Here is a 26015-nt window from a genome sequence, read left to right as displayed (position 1 = left end):
TCAACTTTTTAAGAGTCGAGTTTCCCAGCAACGTGTTCTTTTCGTACACAACCTTTATCATATTCAAAAAAACATTGCCGAGCTCCCGAACTATTCTGCAGCTATTTCATTGTTACCCGGCGGGTTTCAACGTTTAAATTCTAGCACGTGTGTCGGATCACGCCTGACGCCAAGCAATTTTTTTTCGAGCACAACGTACAGGCAGTGTAAATCAGAAGTGTATGTCAGTGCCAAAAAGTTACAGACACGCACAAGCTGGCGTATCATTCGGTGAACTGTCAAGCTACCCCTTTCTTATGTAAGCTCTTTATTTGAAAAGCCAACCAAATAATGAGCACAGGATTGCTACCATTGAGACTAAGGTCTATATCAACAGAAAAATTTTTTTGAGTTTTTCGAAGAGTTTCAAGGAATAAACGCTCGCCATTGCATGACTCTGGAGTGAATTGGGTCGGCAGATTCCCCGTTTCCCTACATATCCTCTCAACTAGTTCGGATAGTCTTATATGGGGCATTAAACATTAATAAGGGGTCTACATAATTTACTAAGATAAAATTAGTAAGTAAGTTTAGTACACGGCTGAATTCCAGGCCTGTGATGAGCGCAAAGTAAGTAAATCAAAACAGACTACGCCCTGTAAATAATCGCCCTGCTGGAACTCCGGAAAAGTTTTTTTCCTAACTCGAAGGAAAAATTCAGTGAAAAAGAAAAGACAGCGAGTCATTTGCTGTTCCCACTTCCTTCCTTCTCATTTCTGCATATCCAAAAATGGGTGTCATATATATATTACTCCAATACCACAAAATTCCAGTTTAATTGTGGGAAACTATGCTAGGCAATCAAGCGAAGGATAGAAAAGCTTCACCAAATTTTATGAGATGACTCAAAGTGAAATTGATTTATGAAGGCATACGTCCTGTAAGTGTGCGCTTATATAAGCCCATATTCAATGGCTTGTAGCGTGCTGGGGCAGTCTTCACGAGGAATTAAAAAAATAAAACACATATACACAAGCACACATATATGTAATTTAAGCTCATACCTCGCCCGCAAAAGAAAACAGTTAACGCCAACAACTTCAACAACTGACAAAACAGATGTGATGGCAAGACAAAACTTCATATTCCTGAATAATGAAGAACTTGTTTTAGCGCATATTAATGGGAGGCCATTGTTAATCACCCACTGCTCTATCCTAATTAAAATCGCGTATTTAGACGTTGACTTGATGAATGCCTTGCACAGCGAAAGATTGAAAAACCATCGTAAGCACTGCCACGTACTCCTCGTGGTTTTCGATTTTCTTTGTGAAGAAGCCTCCACACGTGAGCCGTCTTATCGCTCTTCTTGCCTGAACGAGAAGGCTGGACCGAATTAAGTTAGCGCAAGATGTGCAACTGCGGAAGCGCTTCGTTTTGCGTTAATTCAGAAGCTTAGCAGCAGTCTTCATCAATCTCGCTTAACTTAAAGCCATGTAGATTTTCTCGACAGCAACGGCATCGCTATGTCAGTCTTTCTTCGATAGAGCCTGAATGCGCTCCCTATTTTTGACCTATACCTATTCTTTAGACACACTTCTGCTTATAAAGATAATAATTTGATATGTGGGGTTTAACGTCCCAAAACCACTATATGATTATGAGAGACGCCGTAGTGGAGGGCTCCGGAAATTTAGACCACCTGGGGTTCTTTAACGTGCACCCAAATCTGAGCACACGGGCCTACAACATTTCCGCCTGCTTATAAAGATAGATAAGTAAAACTTTGTTTTACTTACTAGCTAAACTATCTGTCCTTCCGCTTATTCCTCTCCCTGTTTTACTTATCCGAAGCGGCAAAGGGAAGCCTTCAACCTAACTCATTCTTGGTCTTACGTATTTTAATAAGCACACTGAAACACTGGACTCTTGCGTATTTTTTAGTGCCAAACCGAAGCCTTTCAACTTACTCAAACATCTTCTTACGTATTTTAACCAGCAATTGAAGTGAGTGTAGGGTTAAGACTTGGGCCATATGTCTCATGGTTGCAGCACAGGTGGAAACGGCAGGAAATATTGCACGAGCGCAAGACAAATAAGGGTCGACAACAGCGTTGTCTTTGTCTTGCACTCTGTCAAAATTTTGCACTTTTTCTTGATTGAAAAAAAATGCGCTCTATTTACTGCGGAAAACGAGGTTAGGGAGAGAAAAAAGAGAATTGGACAGTACAAGCGCAAACTATGAATCGAAGTTTGTTGAACGAACCTAAAAGAATGAAGGTTCACCAGAAAGAGAAAGATTCGTTTACTAAGAGGGTGGTGCTCGACAATCTTGCTCAACGGTCTTCAGATGCAACATGTGAGGTGTTGCATCTATCTATCTATCTATCTATCTATCTATCTATCTATCTATCTATCTATCTATCTATCTATCTATCTATCTATCTATCTATCTATCTAGCCCCGCCGCGGTGGTCTAGTGGCTAAGGTACTCGGCTGCTGACCCGCAGGTCGCGGGTTCGATTTCCGGCTGCGGCGGCTGCATTTCCGATGGAGGCGGAAATGTTGTAGGCCCGTGTACTCAGATTTGGGTGCACGTTAAAGAACCCCAGGTGGTCAAAATTTCCGGAGCCCTTCACTACGGCGTCTCTCATAATCAAATGGTGGTTTTGGGACGTTAAACCCCACAAATCAATCATATCTATCTATCTATCTATCTATCTATCTATCTATCTATCTATCTATCTATCTATCTATGTCTTGAGATTGTCTTCACGGTGTTGAAGTTTTCGAATAAACATCTTTGTGTCAGCATTGTTTGGATAACCTAATATTATTTCTATAGAATTTTTTGCAGATAACCTTTGCGCCTTAGGAACAGAAAACTAAGTTATTCCGCCAGAACCATGTTTATTTGATTATCACCACACTATGCTTGGCGAGTTTCGCGAACTAATCTATCAGTGGAAAGACGTCTGCTTCAATGACTCCAATGTCACGGGTTCAATTCCGACTGCATCGGTCACTTTGTTATGGAGACGAAATTCTGGATGCTTGCGCTCTGTGCAGTGTTATCATCATCATCATCATCATCATCATCACCGCCACCACCACCACCCCCACCACCACCATAATCATCAGCCTGTCCACGTCCACTGCAAGACAAGGGCATTTCCCATGTTGTGCCAGTCAACTTGGTCCTGCGCTTGCTGCTGTCATTTTATACCCGCAAACTTCTTAATCTCATCTGCCCACTTAATTTGCTGTCTCTCCCTAACCCGCTTTCCTTCTCTGGGAATCCAGATAGTTACGTTTAATGACCAGTGGTTATCCTGTCTACATGCTACATGTCCAGCCTATGTCCATTTCCTCTTCTTGGTTTCAACTATGATATCCTCAAAGTGCCCTGTGCAGTGCCAGAGCACGTTAAAGAACACTATATGTTCCAAATTCGCCGAGCCCGGTGAATTTAGATTACTACGGCTTGCCTCATAATGTACAACGGTTTTGGCACACGAAACCCCAGCTGCTACTATTCAGACAGCTAGTCCATCCAGCTATATCATAGGGACTTGTCTTTCTTTACCGACGGTACAGGCCCAATGTGGCATCGACAAAAGCACCGACTCATGCAACCTACAGCTGTAACATGTTTTCAATATAGCCTTCAATATGCTATACTACAGACAACAAACACTGAATGCAAACACGGGCACTGTCAGAAAGAAAAACGCCATGGCAGTGGCCGGGACAAATGGCAGTTACATCTCTGGCTCACTGCTTGTGGACTATGGAACACACGGGCGAGATGTGACAGTAAAACGTGCGTGTTAGAACTTTCCGTCTTGATGCGGCTTTGCAAACTTAGATTTTGTTTCCTTCGTTTATAGATACTCCTTCCCATTTCTCTCATTAAGAGTATCACCAAAGCATAGTCTCCATTTGTCTTTTTTTTCTGGTTAGTCACGGCTTCTATCAATATTTATGGATCATTTCTTTTCATTTTTCTCTTTCTTCATATATACCACTCTCAGGGTCTAACAGGCTCGATAAATACACGTCTTATATGTACTCAATAATTCTTATACACATGAACACATGTTACGTCCACCGGGTTGGATCATTGGTGTCGGAGCTAGGCTGCTTACCCTAAGGTTGCGGTTCAATCCCAGCCATGGCGCTCACATACCGGTGGAGGCCTAAGTACTGTGCAATGACAGTGCACATTAAGGAACGTACGTGCGTCTGATCGACGAAATTTCCCGAGGCCTGCCCTACGTCATCCCTCGCAATCATATCACAATTTTGGGACGTTTAATTCGAGTTATTTTTATGATCGGGGACACGTGTCCCAACAGGGGGCGCATCTTCATTTGTTAGAGAGAGGATAACTTTTTATTTAAAACCAAAGAATTTCGTTGACGTATACAAATCGCTGACGTGATACTCTGCGTGGGGAAAGAGATGAGGAGGATGGAGAAATGGAGAAAGAGACAGGTGTGAGAAAAGATGGAATAAAATGCGATAAAAGAGCAAAAATCATACATCGAGGCTTTTTGGCTCTATAGGGAAGGGAGTAAGGAGGGGGGGGGGGGGTCATGCGTTAGTAGAATAAATAGACATGCTGTAAGCTATTAGGGCTATACCAGGAGTGAGCGTACTGAAGTGATACCAGTGATAATCAGGGTTTTTATGGAACCTACGCAAGTAGGATTTTTTTTTTTTTCATTTGGCAATACCCAAAGAGGCCTACTTTTTTATTCCTTGCATAATTTAGACGTCTGAAGTTGGACATGTCGCATCATTTATACGCCATGTGTTGTTTTGGGGTGTGGCTTATGCTTTGGGGCTTACATCAAAGCATCCGAAAGCGAACAAGGACACCAACTTGACCTTTTTTACCTATTGCATTGATACATTTGCTGTTGCATATGTCTTACGTGTTCATTCGTTATTATTGCACTTTTCCTCCAACAAGGTCACGCGTTTAATATTGTACGTGTCCCCCAGCGATGCCAACACTGTTACTTTGCGAATGTATCTATGTTGTCTAGGTTCTATGCAAACGTATCTCATTTAATCTCACCTAATTCAATCATTCTCAAAATGTAGTTCATTCCACTGATAGAACTGTCAGATCAATGTGAAGCGTGTTTGGTGTAGGCGACTTTTAAAATGTATTCTGAAATACGCAGCAGCTTTTTAATTTGTCGTGAATGACTGACCGTGTTATTATATATTTTTTTGCCATACATGTCCACCTACTTTCGATATTTTTCTCGTTGTCTGGTTGTCACTTCTTTTACTCCCTCTCTTTTGTGATGTTTGTTTTTATTCAGCCATAAGTTTTTTTTTTCTTTCGAACTTTCAATGCTTAAAAACAATCAACATACATATTAACTCAAGAAAAGAGACAACTAATTTAACAAAAAATGGTAGTATGGAAAAATAACTTTTTTTGTTAAGGCTTGTTTTAGCAACAAAACCTCATCGCCTGTTTTCTCTTCTCGTGTTTGCCATAGACATGTGTACCAGGTTCCGCGAAGCGTCATAGTGTTTGAATAAGATGGTCTTTCATCAAAGTCACACTCTTGGAAGAAGATAGATTTTCACCTTGCAAAGCATTCTTTTCATTTCTTTTTTTTTTTTTGTAGAAAAAACTACTTTTGCATCATTGTGCAACTGGCATATCCGAAAGCATTCATAAGATGTCGGAAGCTTTGGATTAATCGCACAACGTCCAGCATTTTTCATATGTGAAATATTAAAAACAGTTTGAATCCTTGCAATATTGTTATGCTAATGATAATAATGGTTGAGTGCGCATTATGCGTGCTGCTATGGAGACGAGCTTTGTGGCAAACGCATTTGCAGTTGTCCCGGCCTAGACGCGGTGATATTCTCCTTGAATGTTTCAAGTACAACGAGAAAAGAAGAGCTATAAAAAGCTTGTAAGTCCACTTTCCATCTCCCCCCTCCACCTTTTGCCATTTTTTAAAATTTGCTTAGGTTATGACAAATTCGGTAACACGTTACAACCTTCGGCTAGCGCATGGGCAAACAGTAGAGAGATATAAACAACCGCTGCTTTTCGCCCTATACAGGGTTTATTTCGACATGTTTACATTACATTATCATTCAATTTCGAAGACGTAGATGCGGTTCCGATCTCCGATTTATTGAAAATAGAAGCAGCCTTCTGTAGAGGACGGCAAAGACATTTGCCGTGGGCTTCATTGCACGGGAGCTAGATAAGAGCACGAAAGGCTTTCGAGAAAATGCTTGAGATGATGGAGGAGGGGGGGGGGCGAGTTGGAGCTTTTTTGCAGAGACCAGAGGGGGCTGAAAAAGCCTTCCAACACATCTGCTACATCTGTTATTCGGTCATCCAACGTGGCCCTGATGCGATTGCAGCCGTCTCACAGTATAAACAAGAGGACGAAACTAAAGCGCCCGAATGGGTGGTATGGGAGGCGTGAATTGGAGGCTTTGTGTCAGCGGGACACTGGTCTGTAGGGAAGAGTTCTGTTTGCTTGTTTGTCTCGTTCTGAATCTTTCGTTTCGTTTCTCGATTGATTCTTCTGTCACTTCTCGGTGTACAATTCAGCTTGTTATAACATAGAATGTCGAGAGCTTGAAACTTCCCGAGGCATCTTTTTTTTTCTGCGCTTTCATTTCACTGCACCGACGAGTGATGAAGAAGTTATGTTGAGGCCTACGTTGTCGAATGCAATAGAAGTGCAACAAAAAACCCATTGACATGAAGCAAAAAAAAAATCGAGGGAGTTAATCGGTTATGCCTCTCTCTGTCTATAACTTAACACTCAAGGTTCAACCTTACAGTACGACAAGGAGCTTATATGACAATTATTTCTTGACGAGAAAGCGGAATACTCGTGATATTTGTGAGGGACTAGGATGTTGACGTTTTCGCACGTTGTTGTTGTTTTTTGATGGTGTATTGTAGCATTCTTTTTTCGGTGGCTCAAAGCAAGGCATGTGTGAGTATACCCACAATAATTCAATAATAAACCATACTATTACATCTCCGTAAATTTTTCTGGGACATATATATAACAACGAGAACGTGAGCAATGCCATAAACAGAAAAAGTCACTTCTGAAGCTTGACTAAACGCGTGTATTTTTTAACGCAATTACAAAGAGGCTTCTTTGAACTATGATGGTAACTGTGGGATGGGCATTCAATAGTTCAGGGATCATATGCAGTAGCTTTTGTGTACGCTAGTTTGTCCGTATTCTTTCGCTGTAGTGTATAATATGCATCGCAAGTTGTGTGATTGCTGTGTTCGAGAATATGCATAATGAAATGCCAACCACGTCATATTTCCATTTATCAGATATCATCACCAACACCTTTTGTAAAGGATACTCTCAAACGGTAATGTGTTCTAAAATGTCAAACGGAACAAAAATACGACTGTTAGCACGTATACAGCATTCGCTTATCAAACCATTTATTAGAGCTTAGTATTAGCGCGTGGGAGCATCGTGATTGTGTCTATGAGGTGCACCTTATGATTCTAATATCTGCTACGACAAGCAATGAATCTCAGCTGTGTCTTTTTTTTCATTCTTTAATTAACGCTATGAAGTACACCGAAACTAGGTCTACAATATCGGGCTCTAATACAAAATGGAAGTAAACCATGTTTCTCACAAAGCGTGATATAAGCAGCACGAAATACGTCACACACTTCCTTCGTCACATTAGCAACATCCATTTAAATTTTCTTTCGTTAGGCACGAGTTGCACTGAAATCGCACTGAAAGCATTTAGGAAAAATTAGCCGAGCTATATCGTTTCTCCACCTCAAATAAGAAAATAAAATAGTCACCCTTTGGTGTGTATGCTTCACTCCAGCCTAATACGATCACAGGGTGAACACTTTCCCAGAATTCCAACAGGCCCACTTTCTGGGCGTTTTCCATACTTTCATAGTGACCTGACGGTGTCTCCATAATGGAGGCGTTTTTTTTTGTAAATTTTGTGATTTTCCTTTGCCTAATATAATGGGTGGGTCTTCAATTGTAAAAGCAGTTGTGCAATTTTGTGTGGCATGGGGCATGACCCAGGCCTACCATCGCAGAAAAAGACCTTGCAAGTGCTCTTCGGCTTCTTGTGATCTACTGGCCCATAAGAACGACTTCGAGTGGAACGCTCTCATGTGTGTGTGTCTGTATGACTGCGATTTTTTTGTAATATTTTTTTTTCTGTATCTCTTTCAACCCCCTGTTCTCCAACTCCGGTGCACGCTAGCATAGCAGATACTGTATACCTTCTGGTTAATTTCCCTGCCTTCCTCAATTCTTTATTTTTTCACTCTCTCTTGCATGGCAAGTCTTTATTTTTCCTTTTCTACTTTTTTCAGGCCCTCATTTTGCGCATTAGCAATTGACAATTTCCGTGAAAGCAGCGAACACTCTTTGATGCTTTTTTATATACGCTTCTCGCATTTATGAAGGGCCGTGGTTTTTCGCTTTAAGGGCTGGACGCCGGACAACCACTGTGACCCCGTTTTAATCACATGGTCTGATGGCTCGGCACAAAGAACCAGATGGCGTGGAATCACCATTGCTTGCTCCGAGGACAGTCTTTGTAATGCCAAGGTTAAGAAATATAGCAATGAACTAAATGGGAAACCAAAAAGACATTAGGAGCCAAGAAAGAAAAAAATAGGAGCAGGCCACGGGCCATCATTCTTGTTTCATGTTATTGCAACCAGGGGCACCTCACGCCCGTATAACTTTTATGGCTTCGCTGTCTCCTACATTAACGTGGGCGCAATCGGTTCACTGTGCGAGATTCGAGGAGCCTACTCGTAACAATCATAATTTTATGCTCCCTTTTGATGACCCCTGTTGGCGGTGTCAAATATGGCTGACAAGCAGCTATGAGAACAATAATTTGTGAAGCATTTGTTTTTATACAAGCAGTAATCAGAGTAACAATTCATAACGCGTTTCTAGTTAAATATGATGTTAATCGACACTTTTTGACCACGCTCGATTTTCGCCGTAGTCAAGTTTCTCCATAGTTTTTTTTAGGGGCAAAATTCCTTACGCCATCGGTCATATGACCCGCGTCGTTGTCGTAGAAGTAGTTAGCCACCTCTCGTTTAGTCCTTAGAATGTCCGCTGGATGGCGGTACTTGTATACGATCAACATATGATGCAAAGATGCGAGATGGTGTAACTGGGAGTGTTTACTAGATGAAGATGGACGGACGCATGGATGGGCGCCCGGACAGACAGACAAACAAACGGACGCACGGACACATGTACGGATGGACGGGCAGGCAGACAAATGAACGATCGGATGGATGGACGGGAGGTGGATGGACGTACGGACGGATGGATGAACAGACGCACAGAGGAACGCACGGACGTACAGATGGACGTACATACAGACGCACGGACAGGCAGATGGACAGACGCATGCAAGGACGGACGCATGGATGGTCACATGGACAGGCGAAAGCACGTTCACCCCACTCGTCATCATTCACTCCGTAGATATGCTGTATTTTTTTTAACACGGAAGTGTTTTTGCCGGGGTCCACCATGGCTCCACTGACAGATATGGAGTTGTAAAGTATAAACTGACAGATTACCATGAGGGTAAAAATGAAAAGAAAAAGTTCCATCACAGAGTGTCGAACATATATATACGACCTCTCGCTCCGTAGCGCTCGGCGCGAAACAACTAGACCGCCAAGCGTACGCTGTCCAGTTTGTTCGCGGCGAACTTTTATGATACATCATACGGCGTCAGCGGTCCTCAGAACTCAGCAGAAATAGCGCGTTTTCGTCACCAGTAGCTAGATGGCGCCATCTACACACACGTTGCCCTTCACTTCTCTCTCTCTCTTCTCCTTTAATCACCTCATTCCTTCCCCCAGTGCAGGGTAGCAAACCGGACATGCGTCTGGTTGACCTCCCTGCCTTTCATTTCTTCCCTTCCTCCTTCTCCTCCTCCTAGATGGCGCCAAGGGGGCGCGTTTCAGGCGGGCGTGGATGCTATCTCTGGGGCGTGTCTTGTCTAATAAATACGCAAGCGCAAAGATAGAGAAGCAAGGCAAGAATCCGGATTAGCAAATCTGTGCGGATTAAGCTCAACGCCTACCTAATCCGAGGCAATGAGGGCAAAGAAATACGGTGGTTGATGATAAGAGAGAAAACAGAGCAACGAGCTATAACTAACGCAAAATAAAGCGCCAACAAAGCAAACACACGGGAACAAAAAAAAAAGCGTAATCAACACCATTTAGTCGTCTTTCCATCGCAATGCTCGAATGATCATTCCTAGCTTTCAGATTTTTTTGTGTGTTTTGCTCATTCGTGCTGAGGGGTAGTACTTACGGTATATATTACCTTTCCTGTCGCTAATCTTCTCGCGACGCACACGCTTAAGTGCCGTCCCGTTAGAACCGCGTTTCTCGCAGGCCAGAGCGATTTATTTTGCGCTTCGTAGAAGGAAAGTACTGCTGCAGCGCAGCGAACACCGCACTCTAAACACTCTCGTGCTATAAGCGGTGCGGAGCCCTCATTCAAGTGCCGTCCCATTCGCTGTTCCACTTTCCACTCACACCATCCACCCCTATTCCACATAGGAGACGTTCTCGGTCCCCCCTTTTAAAGGCGACAGGGCTCCTCATCCTTAAGGTGGCCCCTCTTTTCTTGGTTTAGTGTTTGGTCGTCCCGCACTGTCGTGCATCATAAGCGTAATACTTCTCAATAAAGCTGACACCTGAAAGAAAGTGGACGAGCTTGGATATACTCCGCAATGAGTTACGTCCCTTCTTGAGGTTGTGGCATTCTCTCTAGTGTCAACGGTATTTAGGAAAAAACAGGGGTAGTAAGGAGGGGTATTTTGAATGAGTTGAAGAGAACATGCTGCGGAGACACGAGTGCGAAAGCTCCTAGCGACGTTTTTAGGACGATGAAAGCGAGGACTTTTTGGCTCAGTTGGTACTTTCTGAACGGTGTCTTAGGCATTTGATAGCAATTACTGGAGTTTTACGTGCAAAAGTCACGACATGATTATGAGGAATGCTGTAATGAACGGCTTAGGAAAATTTTTGCCGTGTGAGTTTTTTTTTTTTCTCTTTACCTGTGACAGGACCGGAGAATGTGCCGCTTTTGAAAGTTTTTCTGCAGTTTTTCACGCAATTTTACTTTATTTTCGGTCAATTTCACCTTTTAGTTATTACTTTTTCTCTTTCTCTGTCGGTTTCTGATTTTCATCTCGTATTTCTTTCTCCTCAACGTGAAAGCGTAGACAGGCGCTACGCCCTTCTCGGTGACAGTCGCCAGAATCGATGCTTTTGTCATCCTTCGAATGCTTTCCGTGCCTAAGCGTTTTCTCATTGCCTTCATGATCGGAGCCTGAAACTTTCCTGTTTTTGCATTTCTTCCGTGATCAGATCATCTTTGACCAAGCGACAATTTCCTGTGGTTAAATCATCACGGTATGAAAGTGGATCATTTTGCTTTGCGCCGACGTCGACGCTAAGTTATCACATTTGATGTGGCGTCTAATGCTTTTGCTTTAGTAGTAATAAAATTATTTATCCAATCAATCAATCATTTATTTAACGTGCCCTAAAACAACCATAAGGTCTTAGAGCAAGCACACGCAAAAATAAAACACTAAAAACTTGTTCGTTGACGAAAAAGCAAATATAGTTTTTGTAGCACTGTAACACCAGATCGCTGTGCCTAGTCGCACAAGTTTTCGGGACCTAAACACGCCTGTTTTTTTTTTTATTTATTAAGTATGTGAAGAATAAAGTATAATATTATTATTATTAGTAGTAGTAGTAGTAGTAAGAGTAGTAGTAAAGTAATCTTGAAGGTTTATCAGGCATGGCGTGAACTTATCAGCCCCGCACACTGAGTAAACACGTCCGTTCCCATGAAAATAATGCGAAAACGCACTATTGCTGCACGTTCAGGTGACTGAAATAACTTGCGGCGGTCCACGCACACTGTGAAGAAAACAAACTTGCCTACCCCCTCGCTTCGGCGAAAAAGACTCAATATCGTATGTAATTGTTGAGAAAGATTATTTTCGTTGAAGGGGGCGTCAAACCACCGATACAGGCCTGTCTACTTTAATCTTGTTGAGCAGCAAGTGACCCGTTGGCGTTGATGGATAGCCATCGCATACGCGCGCGACGTGTTGGTGCAGTCTTATGTGCCGCCAAGCGAATAGACTAGTACGTCTTACGCAGTGCGCCTCCATCCATTTCGCTTCTCATTACTTATACATACATTGAAATAGGCTTAGCTATCCCGCAAGCTTCGACCGTTGATGGTGACGTAGGTGACCCAACCTTGGAGGAAGTATGTCTACGCATCTGGCAAAATAATTACGTAGTTGCGTGGTTCACTATTTTCTTGAGAAGTCCGTTATTTTCTGTAAAACTTCTACACTGAACTGCGTAACATGGCTTTCTGTTTATAATTGTGAACATTTGCAAAGTAGACAACAAAGGAAACAACTTCTCTCTCTCTCTCTCTCTCTCTCTCTCTCTCTATATATATATATATATATATATATATATATATATATATATATATATATATATATATATATATATATATATATAAATGACACATTTATTCATGTGTTTTATTTATATATTATAAGGGCCCAACGTGGTCATCGCATAGGGGGCGCATAACAACTCACATAAAAGTGAAAAAAAATGTAATAGAAACAAATACAGGTAAGTAAGAAAACAAAACTATAAAGAGAAAAAGAAATTGCTAGTAGTACACTTCCTCTCAACTGACAGCAACGTACTGCATTTTCTTCGTAATGAAAAAAAAATAAACTAACATCATTTGTCTTGCATATACAGGCATCGTGACAACATCGCTAGAATCGAGTTTGTTTCATGTTAAAAATAACACTACTATTTAAAGACAAATATATTAGTTTCTCGAATGCCTCATTTAGAGCATCTTTGAGTAGTGCGTGGTCAGCCATTTCAGCTATGTTACATAGGAGGCGATTTTATTTTGAAATGGCTAGGTGTAGGCATGAAATCTGTTGTTTCTTACTGCGCGGTTTTCGTTCAGGGGGAGCGATTTCTTTTTACCGGACGATATTATAATCAATAGTTACTTCTTCTTTTATTATTACGCCTAAATAAAACAAAGTGTTATACGTATCAGCAAATTGAAAATGGACACAACGATGAAAATCGGACACCCTAAATCTTCAAGTTCGTGTTTCTAATACTTAATTATTTATTTATTTGAAGTACCTTACATGGCCAGATGGGCATTGAGTAAGGGGGCTTTACAGAAATTTTATACACCAAAGATATGAACCCAGTTCTCATGAAGGAGCAAAATATGGTATGCAAGAAAAGAGCAATATAAACCATATAATTAATACCATCAAAATTCTACGAAAAGTGAACGATACAAGAACCAGCAGAAAAGGTAACAATAAAAAGTGAAATACAACTTGTGTTACATATATAAGGCATAATAAAAACCAACAATAATGCAAGTGATAAAATAGATACTTTGCGTCAAAAAGAAAGGGATGAGGAAGACTACAACTTGTAAGCCATTACACATGAAGCTGCGAAAACTCCCGAACAAAAGCACCAATTCTAGAACGTGGTCTGCCGGAGATATGCGCGTTGAGAGATTGCCAGAATATTGCCGAGTTAGTTTCCGCCACTATATCATCAGGTAAGCTGTTCCATAGGCTCGCGGAACTGCGGAACAGTTGAAGGCGTCGGTGCAACCATAAAGTCGCGTGAAACTTAGATTATTATGTAGTCTACGAGATTGATTGATATGTGGGATTTAACGTCCCAATACCACCGTATGATTATGAGAGACGCCGTAGTGGAGGGCTCCGGAAATTTCGACCACCTGGGGTTCTTTAGCATGCACCCAAATCTGAGCACACGGGCCCACAAAATTTCCGCCTCCATCGGATAATGCAGCCCCCGCTGCCGGGATTCAATCCCGCGACCTGCGGGGTCAGCAGCCGAGTACCCTAGCCACTAGACCACCACGGCGGGGCTATTCTACGAGATGTGTTTGTTGATGTATGCAGGTCCAACACAAGATGGTCAAGCTTGTACACGTACTTATGGAATAATTACAACATGCAAAACACTGCTTTAGTGTCTATTCAAACCGGAAATATGACGCTTAAGCTCTTGCCTGGCTTGACACATCTGTTTACCAAAGAGGCATTCATATGCTTTGAAATTCAGGCGAGTGTATGAGAAGATGTAAGAATTCCTACTACACATAATATAAAGAATCACTGTCACATAGGAATTTAAGCGATGAGGTGCAATAAAACACATATTTATACCTATTGACCAATTTTGTTTGTTTTTAGTTGACGCATTACAGTTTTAAATAGACGATGATCAATGCTCGAAGTACATCTACAAAAGACTGTGTTTTGTCTTTACTTTATTGTACTGTAGTAGCTAACAATTTCTTTTATCAGAACCAACCTGGGTTCAAAAAACATTCTCACGAGACACTCAACTCATAAAATTCCCCAATGATTTTTTCAGGGACAAGGATGAGCGTCTAGACATTGACTTCATAAAGATCGAACTTGTGCCGCCGCATGCTCAGTGCTAATGTTCTGAAACGGCCGCTGTTACCAATTACCCTGCTAAGCTCAGAGAAGAAAGAATAAGGTTGAGTTAAAAGCAGGGAGGTTAACCAGGAGAAAATTTCTCGTTTGCTACTCTGCACTGGAGACAGGAAAATGGGCATGAAAAGGTAACAAGGGGAAAAATAGGAAAATGGGTGGTTAAAGAGAAGAAATTGTAAAGCACGCACACACTCAAGCGCGTGAATGTCACAATCGTTTAGTTAGCGAGTCCGGCTGACCGCGGAAACTTCAGCGGTGTCTTCGTCGCCTTCTGGCTTGAAGGTAGAACGTTCCGGCACTTCAAAATTGACTTTTCTGAAAGCGGCCGGTCGTCGAGCTGCGCTAACGACTAAGCTAAGCTGAGAGTTGCAATTGGGATATGGTTTCATCGTTGTTGTTACTTCTGAATAGGCCAAAGACTCACAAGCGACAGTTTTTAATGACCAATGGCTTTCGAATTACTGGCCTTCTTCAATTGAGAAATACAAGTTAGCTATTTAACTCATTTTCATTATTACATGAACAACTTTTAGTCGTTAAGATAGGTCCATATTCACAAAAACCAAAAAGCCAAAACCTTGGTAGGAAAATATGTCAGCCAGTCATAATGATATTTCATGAGTAGAACCAGCCGTTGACCTATCCGAAAACGCACTTCTGAAAAAAAAAACGTTCTGTGAATTTTATTTGTGGTGTCTCCATGAACCTTTAAAATTTATAAAATAGCATCCATTTCTCATCCAGCCTATTCAAGAACTCAAGCATGCATTCTCCCAAAGGTAATGCACCCAGTGTGTCGTCATCGACAGAAGAGGGGGCGATGGCAAGGGTTTTTTTTTTTTTTCAGCATGGGAGCATCTCTGGAAAATGCTGCGACAGCCCTTCGACAGCTATTGTCATCTTTTCAAGGCGGCGAGAATGAACCTAGCTGCCGGTGGTGTGCCGTGTTCAGTGTTGCGAGAATCCCCCGCCGGAAAAGCGGAGACGTAGGCCAGACTCGACGTGTGACCTGCATATCAGCACAGGGACAACAAAGAGGCAGTGCTAGACAAGCCACTGTTGTACGTCTGGCTATTATTAGGTGCTCACGGTCTTCACATACAAGGCATGGAATGGAGATTCGTAGTGTCGCATTGGATGCTAGCTCCAAGAACGCGAAATGTCATCGGTCGGCCGATACCCTGCCCGTCACTCCACTCAGCTGAAGTGGCCTGATTGAAGTCTGAATATACCATATGGCTTCCGTTTACGGTGACCGTTTCCTCCCTGTGACGGTCGGATGTTTGCTGAAAAATGGATCATTCAGTCCTAAATATTCAAACCTTGCTTTTAGGCGAAGTTTTAGCCCGCAAGTTACGCAACACAGCAGGCTAATATTACAGCCTCTTCACGCGGCAAAGTACTTTGATTAGGCAAAAATGGAGCATACACACTTTCTCTTTTCTGTATAGTGACAAATAGTCTGGAAAACTTATTCATTGTGCTCATAGTTTGACATCAAAAAGCTGCCTCAATATAGGAATTAGTAACGCAAAGTAATGAGTTACTAGTAACGCAAGATAATGCGCTACCGATATAAGAATTCAGGAGCTAAGTTTTTTTCTGGAAGAGGGTTGGGTGTAGTTACGCAAAATAATGCGCTACCGATATAGGAACTCAGTGTCTAAGTTTTCTTCTGAAAGAGGGTTGGGTAGAGGGAAAGATAAGAGCGGCTCGAGCTATATCAAACACACTACTAGATATGAAAAAAACGAGTCAAGTGATTATAAAAGAAAGAGAGATGAACACAACGTATTTCTGCTTTACTCTGTTCCTCTCGCGTGGTCAGCTCGTTCTTTATGACGTTTCTCAGTTGAATGTCTACTGCTCCTGAAGGACCCGGAGTGCATTGAAAAGGAGATTTTGGGGCAGGTATTTGTTTCTCTCTTATACAAGAAGTTGGTTTTAGTATTCTGTTTTCTTTAATATGAAAATCTGAATGCCACGTGTTTCAACTCTTTCAACACCTCCTGAAGACCAGTTTCACGAAAAGTGACATACACAACGCCATCTGTGCGGGAGTCATTGTACAAATCTTCGCAACTCGCTCATCTGAAGACAACAGATTGGCTCTTCACGCGCGCAGTTCTGCATATAGTCAGCGCACGTGGCCTTTTTTTGTTTGTTTTTTTTTTTTGCTTTCGCAACATTCATGGTCTCTCTTCTCGTTTAGGAGGCACTGGCGCATTGATTGGTAGCAAATATTTTGAGAACAGCTACGCAAGCTTAACAAAACTATGGGGGAGAAAATGATTAAGAGAAGGGGGTTTCTGTTTCCCTAACGAGAAGCTGGAGAGAGGCGAAGAGAGATTTCTTTGATCAGACACTGGTGGTGCGAAGCCTGAAACGGGGCACGTAAGGAAGGACGTTCCAACTGCACTAACGTCTGTCGGCTATAAGTTGCGCTAGCTGTAGCATTCTTCGTGTTTAGTGGAACAGTAGCAAGTAGTGGGAGCTGCCCTATTTCTGTGGCGCGCGCGCATTTTCATGGTCGACCCTAACCCCGTGACACACAGGGACTACACGACACACCACGGCGACATGAGACGCCGACGTCGCAAAGCCTCGTCGCATGAAATGGCGACAAAAGTCATCCGACGCACCACGTCAAAAAGCCTCATCGCATGAGATGGCCTCGAAACTTGAGCGACGAAGGCCTTCCTCTCTCTCACGCGCTGAGAAGCCTAAGCCCTAAGGTGCTTCGCCCCTAAAAGAAGGATGAACAAAGACATACGCGACACAGGTGCTGAACTTCAAAACACGTTAGGAGCTTTGTTTGCCTAAGCTCCTTCGCGGTATTTACCTTTTTCGACTCGCGTATTCTAACAAACTATACTCGTTGGAAAACTTCAGTTCAAGTTGCTTTTCCATCGAAACCATGTGCTTCTACATCGTATACGCGTAAGATATTCAAGGACGAAAAACTTAAAAGCAAGACAATGCTTTGATAAATAAAGCACCTAAATTGATAATAATATCTGGGGTTTAACATCTCGAAACAACGATTAGATTATGCGAGAGCGGCCGTAGTGGGGGGCTCCGTAAATATTTACAATCTCGTGTTCCTTATCGTGCACTGACATTGCACAGTGCACAGGCCTCTACCACTTCGCCTCCATCTAAATACGACCACCACGGCTGACATCGAACCCGCGACCTTCTGGTCACCAGCCCATAACCTAACCACTAGTTGTTCCACACCGAGGCGGGTTAAAGCACCTAAATTAGTGGGGTTCTTGCATTCTTTGCCACACCTGCGCGAGTGTCGTTTTTTTTTTTTATTCGGGGAAATGCTAGTTCGTGAGTCGTGAGCATTGGCCTGTAAGCTAAGTTGCTGAGGCAGACGGGCTGACTTCACGCTTGTACGAAATTTGCTAAAGTAGTCAATAACGTAAGATAATTAAAGTTGGTGCATCAAGGCATCCTTGATGTTGAAATGCGTTTAGTATGATGTAGATGTAAATGCTAAACTTGTGGCCTCACGCTCACTTTATGTGAGTGGTCATGAGTCATCATCATAATTTATTTTCCCTTAAGGGACCCTGATGGGGTATTACATAAGGGGAGGGGGGGTCGAACAAGGATACACAAAGGCAATCACAGACCAAGAACATAAGGTAGGATACCATTCAAGAATTGGAATTACAGGACAATAATTAAAACGGAACTCGTTTTACATCTAATGGCATGATTCAAAGTAACAAAAAAAATGAGAGAAAGGCAACTTGCTACACACAGAAATTACGACGGTTCGGTTGTAAAATGAGTTTCGAGTAAGATTTTAAACTTCAGAGTATTACGTTCGTTGGCTATTGCATTTGGAAGCCGATTCCAATCTTCAATTGTTAACAGGAGAAAAGATTTGTTAAAAGTGTTGGTTGAAGCTTTTACATTTCAGTGATATATATAATATATTTCAAATATAGACACAGCAGCTTCTTTGTTCTTGACAGTTACTGAAGGACTAAAAGACGGCGAAGAAAGAACAAGGTGGATGTACATGGTACAAGTACGTTCACTAGTTCTTCATTGTCTTTTCAACATGAATGTGTCCCAATTATTGCTTTGTTAAGTGTCGAGCACAACGAGGTGCCAGGTTAGCGATAGACATTGGCCAACATAATAATCAGTGTTACTATCATTGCATGGACGTAATTACTTTGTTAATTAAAATTAATTCACCTAAGTTTTTAAAGTATTCTTCACATGTGTCAACTTTTATTAGAGTGAGTGAGTGAGTGAGTGAGTGAGTGAGTGAGTGAGTGAGTGAGTGGACAAATTTGCTTAATGTACGACATTGTACGTGTCATGTGCAAATTTTCGCCTGTGATAAAAAATGTTGGCAGCAAAAAGAGCACGGTACCGGCGTCTTCGCAGAGCTTCATTGCTGTACGAAAGAACTTGACAGGCGACATTAATAACTATGACCGTTACAGGAGTTCACTACCAAATGGTTTTTCTTATCCGCTACTCGCTATCCGCAACTTTAATAAGGAGTGCTTAAGAAATGGAAGCGCTAAATCCTGTTAAAAAGCTCGTGAAACTAACTTAACAGACAAAATTGTTAAGATGACAGTCAAGCCCGGAACACTATGCTACTTAAATTCATTTTTTCAAGAACTTAATGAGATGCGAATAAAATATAAAGCAAAGGGAAAGCACGGTTGTTTGTCTGCAAAAAAAAATTTTTGAAATATTGGGCCCCCCCGGGGGCATTCTAAGAATGGCGATCACTTAGGCAAGTCACATACTTCAAGAGCCGACGCTAACGAAATTGACTATTTCAGTTTATCTTTACTGACGGAGGTACGTGAACTAATGGAAATCGAAATGTCTTATCACCCTAGAACCACGCGGCATAGTCGAAGAAAGACTGATATTAAACCTCATGCTGGTCTTTCGAGTGAATTCCGAGCTATTGTCGCAATCAATTGCCAAGTCTTCTCCAGCTTCTCTCCGTCTTGCGCACGTATTTCGTAAACTTAGACTAAAGGGAATTTCTCATCTCTATACAGCTTTTCCCTGTTTTGTAAGTACAGGGATGGTGTGGGTCAAAGAAAATTTTGTTCTCCATTTTGCTTTTGTGGCTTCTACTTCTGCATTTGCACAATTCCACGAAAGGGACGCTTAGAATTTAAGATTTCAGCTGCACGTCTTTTTGGAAAGAATATTTTTAAAAAAACTTAGGAAGGAGGATGTTACGCAAGTTGAAACCACTACTCGGTGTAGGCTCCCTTCAAAGTTTTTACGTTGGCGATAACCTATGCCATACCAGTTCCTTGCTTTCACCGAACAAAATCTGACTTACGAATATGGACCAGTGAGCAGTTGCATAAGAATACCGTTCGGATTTATTTAGAGACGTGTTATTTTTGTTCCTCATCATGGTTAGATTAAACATACAAGCATCAATAACGATGTGCGTAGGAGTACGTCTTTATGCGTTCGCTGTAAAAGGTAACAGACGACTTCAGTTCAAGCGATTTAGTACAATGAGATAGCTCAAAAAGTAAGATAGTAACTATCAGGGTCGCTTGCAAATACATTATGGTGTACTGCAAGGCCTTGTTAAAAACCATTTGCGAAGGCAGAGATGATGTAGAGAAACTAATAAGGAACACGCAAAGCAGCTTTAAATATGGAACAACTCGTCTTTGTGGCAATATATTGCTAAACTTGGGGTTTCCGTGTTTTTGAACTTCAAGCGAAAAAAAAAAGAATTTTTTTATTGAGCCCACCATTATCGCGACCACTTGGCAGGTCCTACAATCTTGTAGTGAAAAAGAAACGCTGTTGTCAAAAATGAAAATTTTTTTAAAACTCGGTTATCTAAAAAAATCAAAGCATAATCATTCACGGAGTGAATGATAATGAGAGGAGCGAAGCGTCCATCCATTCATTCATCTGTCCGTGCTTCCGTCCGTGCATCCGTCCATCCATCCATCTGCCTGCCTGCCTGCCTGCCTGCCTGCCTGCCTGCCTGCCTGCCTGCCTGCCTGCCTGCCTGCCTGTCTGTCTGTCTGTCTGTCTGTCTGTCTGTCTGTCTGTCTGTCTGTCTGGTGATTAATTAGCCCGATACGCCAGTCGTCCGCGCCCACCACTTTACTTCGTCCTCGCCCCACCAATAGTCGGACACGAACGGTGATGATCCAGAAGATTGAGAGAGGCTCTCGTTCCCCGCGCACTCAGGCACAGCCCGCGCAGAAGCCACTAGAGGAGAAGCGGTACAGCGCCGTCTAGATTATTCTCGCTCAACTACAGTTTGTATACTCTTCTATGAGACAGCGCCATCTGTTATACTCTTCGGGAGATTCTGCCGGGTATATGCCTGACACGGGACAAGGCTAGACCAAGAGGAGCTTCACTCCTGAAAATCAGTGCTCTCTTACATTTCCAGAGAACATTCCTGTGTATAATATGCAATTATCCAGCTGATTGTAGCAAGAAACGTTCGAAAAAAAACATCGAGTGGCGTAAGAAACCCCGGCAGACTGTCGTGTGCGTGTGAAATGAAGCACTTATCGGCGGCACATACGTTCATCAAGAGGTAATTTGTGCTTCTTTCTAATTACGTTGTTTATGATATCGTCTTATCTATCAGTCCTTGTCACTCTCTATTAGTCCTTGTCACTGTATTTGTTATTTTGAAGTCGATCTTCGTGTATGTACCAACCGACTTGGTCACTTTGTCGCGATTTTTCTGACCCTCCCTTTTCCGCAAGTTTCATCTCTTTTCTTTTCTTTCCGAAGGCTGTCACGTTCGCGGCCAATAAAACTAGGATGCCAAAACTGGGAGAGAGCCTCATTAATTATTCTCCTTCATTAGCTTTTCTTAGCGACGCGTGGCCCATTAACGTGCCTCGCAATACAGCGTGATCCGTTCAAAGGAAGCTTTCGGTGAAGGAACCGAAGTATGTGGTTTGTCTACTAGGTGACGGGTAACTCAATTATCTCAGGGGAAGCCAACTAACTTTGCGAAAAGAAAGAATGCCTAGAAATCCGCAAGCGAGGTAGGCTTACTGGCTCTGATTGCTTCCTGTGTAATAGATACCGCCCTTGGTGTGGCTACTAGTGCAGCAGCTGCACAACCTGGCCGACAGGACACCTAACATCGAAGCATACTTCGATGACATTTTCAGATACGAAGCAGTACTTTGACTGACGTGTGTAACGCCGTACGTACGTGCGTCCGTGCTAACGCGCCGCAACACGTTGAAATCTTCTATGAAGACGTGGAAACAGATACGAATAAGGTAAAAACACAGTATAGTATACTGGTAGGAGACTTCAATTCAGAGGTAGGAAAGAAGCAGGCTGGAGACCACTCAGTGGGAGGGAGATTACGGCATCGGTTCCAGAAATTCCAGAGGGAAACTATTAGTAGAATTTGCAGAACGCAATGATTTACGCATTTTGAATACCTTCTTCCGAAAATGAGAGAACCGTATTTGGACATGGAGAAACCCTAATGGCGAAAGAAAGAACGAAATATACTACACTGAGTGCACAGCCAGGCATCGTGCAGGATATGGAAGTGCTTGGCAATGTACGATGCAGTAACTTTAGAATGATACGGTCTCGAATTCGCCGAGTCTTGAAGAAGGAACGACAGAAACTGATACGCAGGAAGCCAATCAATGAGCTAGCAGTGAGAGGGGAAGTACAGAAATTCAGAGCCTCGCTTCAGAACAAGTACTCGGCTCTTATCGAGGAAACCAACCTTAGCATTGATACAATAAATGTCAATCTGACGAGTATCATACGAAGTGTGCAGTGGAAGTTGGAGGTACGGTAGTAAGACAGGACGCCGGCAAGCTGCCCCAGGAAACAAAGAATCTCATTAAGAAGCATCGAAGCATGAAAGCCTCAAGCAAATCAGACAAAATAGAGTTGGCAGAGCTTTCGAAGTTGACTAATAAGCGTAAAGTATCTGATGTAAGAAGATATAACATGGAGATGATCGAACACGCTCTGAAGAACGGAGGAAGCATCAAAGCAGAGAAGAGGAAACTTGGGATAGGCAAAAATAGGATGTATGCACTAAGAGACAAGGAAAACAAAATAACTACCAATATGGATAGGATAGTTAAAATAGCAGAGAAGCTTTACATAAATCTGTACTGTAGCCGGGAAACTACGACCTTAATATAAAAACAAGCAGTAAGCCAGATGACTCCCCGCCAGTAATGATAGAAGAAGTCATAAAAGCCCTCAAGAGCATGCAAAGAGGCAAAGCTGCTGGTGAGGATCAGGTAACATCAGATCTGCTGAAAGATGGAGGACAGATTGTATTAGAAAAACTAGCCACCCTGTTTACGAGGTGTCTCCTGACAGGAAGAGTACCAGAATCTCGGAAGAATGCTAACAGCATCTTGATACATAAGAAAGGAGATGACAAGGACTTGAAGTATTACAGGCCGATTAGCTTGCTCTCAGTAGTATGCAAGCTATTTACAAAGGTTATTGCTAACATAATTAAGACAACGTTAGAATTAAATCAACCAAAGGAACACGCAGGATTTCGAACAGGCTACCCAACAATCGACCACATTCACACTATCAATAAGGTAATAGAGAAATTCTCAGAATAAAGCCAACCACTATACATAGCCTTCATAGATTATGAGATGGCGTTTAATTTAGTAGAAATATCAGCAGTTATGGAGACACTGCGAAATGAGGGCATCGACGAAGCATATATAAACATCCGGGAAGAAATCTACAGTAAATCTACCACCCCGCCACGGTGGTCTAGTGGCTAAGGCACTCGGCTGCTGACCCGCCGGTCGTGGGATCGAATCCCGGCTGCGGCGGCTGCATTTCTGATTGAGGCGGAAATGTTGTAGGGCCGTGTGCTCAGATTTGGGTGCACGTTAAAGAAGCCCAGGTGATCGAAATTTCCGGAGCCCTCCACTACGGCGTCTCTCATAATAATATGGTGGTTTTAGGACGTTGAACACCCCATATCAATCAATTAAAGGGGATCAACTGCTCTCATAGTGCTTCATAAAGAAACCAACAGAATACCAACCAACAAGGGTGTAAGGCTGGGGATACAATCTCTGCAATGCTGTTTACCGCATGCTTACAGGATGTTTTCAGAGGCCTAGCATGGGAACAGTTAAGGTTAAGAGTTAGTGGAGAGTACCTTAGTAACCTGCAATTCGCCGATGACATTGCATTGCTGAGTAACTCAGGGTACGAATTGCAACTCATGATTACGGAGTTAGACAAGGAGAGCAGAAAGGTGGGTCTTAAAATGAATCTGCAGAAAACGAAAGTAACGTACAACAACCTCGCAAGAGAGCAGCGCTTCGAGATAGGTAATAGAGCACTTGAAGTTTTAAAAACTATGTCCACTTAGAACAGTTAATAACCGTGGAGCCGAACCACTAAATTAAAGTAATTAGAAGAGGAAGGGTAGGGTAGAGTACATTTGGCGAGCATAATCAAATCTTGAAAGGTAGGTTACAACTATCCCTCAAGAGGAAGGTATGTAACAGCTGCATCTAGCTGGTACGTAGCAATGGAACAGAAACCTGGAGGCTTACAAAGAGGGTTCAGCGTAAATTGAGGACGACGCAGCGAGCAATATAAAAGAAAATTGTAGGTGGAACCTTAAGAAACAAGAAGAGAGCAGAGTGGATTAGGGAACAAACCGGGGTTAAGGATATCATAGTTGAAATCAAGAAGAGGAAATGGGCATGGGCCGAGCATGTAGCGCGTTGACAGGATAACCGCTGGTCATTAAGAGTAACTGACTGGATTCCCAAAGAAGGCAAGCGGGTTTAGGTGGACAGATGAGAGTAAGAAGTTCGCGGGTATAAATTGGCAGCAGCAAGCACAAGACCGAGTTGACTGGCAGGACATGGGATGGGAGAGGCATATGTCCTGCAGTGGGCGTAGTTACACTGATAATGATAATGATGCTGATGATGATGATGATCATGATGAAATGACGCTTTACGCAAAATGGCTACGTTCAGTGGAACTGCCATGTGTCACAGTATTTGTATCTGCAGTTGTCAACTGCTTACGTAGGCGGTGAATTGCTACTAACTACAGCGATTTAGTGCATTGAAAGACTAATACACCTACAGTGAAAGACGATGCTCTTTCATGGTAAAAAGAAAGTGTTCGGTTATTTCCAGCGATAGTGTATTACTCGTGCGCACTTGTCACAGATTGGTCGTACTAGCCCACTTATTGTGAATTGCAGAGACAAAATGGCGTAAGCGATGTAGAAGAATCCACGTGGCACAAAATCACCCAGAACGAGTGCTGTCCTTCACTTATGCTTCGTCTCCTTTTGTGCTGTTTTTGTTTCCTATTTTTTAACGAACGTGTCAAACCTAGCTTTGAGGAGCTGTACTTCTGTGTAGCCCAGGGTCAAACCTGGATCAGGTGCGGCGATTTGTTTTCTTCGACAACAGTTTCCTCTCACTTCCGAGCATGACTGCAAGAGCTGTGAGTACTCCAGAAACAATCAATGTAATGGGAAGTAGGATTTCTAGTATCACCATCGCTCCAAATGTAGCCTTCGTGGCTACTACGGCCACAGCATTTCTTCCTATAGTTTCTGAACCTTGACTCTTCCTGTGCCGCTGTAACTTTTAGCCACTCTTTCGTGTAGCATTTTTGATGCAGCAAACTGGTGAAAAGTGTAACGACTGTTCAAGATCGGGAGCAGGTCGTTACGGTTCATAATAAATGTCATGGTTTCCGCGCTTGGTCAGTGCACAACACTGTTTTTTCTCTTCACCGTTCTGTACTGAAACAAGCACGCTTGCGAGTGTTTACAGGCAGTCTTATTCTGCGGCCTTCGTTGTTGCTAACTCCGGGACATCCCCGCCGCGGTGGCCTTGTACCTAATGTACTCAGCTGCTCACCCGCAGGTCGCGGGATCGAATCCCGGCTTTTCGATGGAGGTAAAATTTTGATGCGGGTGAAAATGCTGTAGACCCGTATGCTCAGATTTCGGTGCACGTTAAAGACCCCCATGTGGTCTCAATTTCCGCGGCCCTCCATTACGGCATCTGACATAATCATATGGTGGTTTTGGGACGTTAAACCCCAATTATCAATCAATCCTTAAGCTCGGAGACCACATCCAAAGAATATTGGGCTAACGCCTCCCTCGATACTTTGAGGAACCAACAGGCGTTTGTACTCTAAAACGACTGTGACCTTTATGGTTGTTTTCTGAATTTGTGTCTCTTTTTTATGCACTGTACCAAAAGTGATAAAGCTTCTGACAAAGCACACAATAAACGCACGAAAAAGGAAAGTGGGCGAGAAGTGGTGAGTTCTGCTGTTTTGAAGGT

The 26015-nt window shown here is 42.6% G+C and overlaps 1 protein-coding gene across 2 annotated transcripts in view; it reads right to left on the bottom strand.

Moving 5' to 3' along the window:
- LOC142817990 (oxytocin receptor-like) overlaps positions 1-26015 on the bottom strand; it is a 40725-nt gene that overhangs the window by 14246 nt on the left and 464 nt on the right. The gene's annotated exons all lie outside the window — the stretch shown is intronic.

The sequence above is a fragment of the Rhipicephalus microplus genome, chromosome 1 (assembly GCF_043290135.1).
Source record: "Rhipicephalus microplus isolate Deutch F79 chromosome 1, USDA_Rmic, whole genome shotgun sequence".
Lineage (NCBI taxonomy): Eukaryota > Metazoa > Arthropoda > Arachnida > Ixodida > Ixodidae > Rhipicephalus > Rhipicephalus microplus.
The sequence above is the reverse complement of the archived record's forward strand: the minus strand, read 5'-3'. Positions and strand labels throughout refer to the sequence as shown.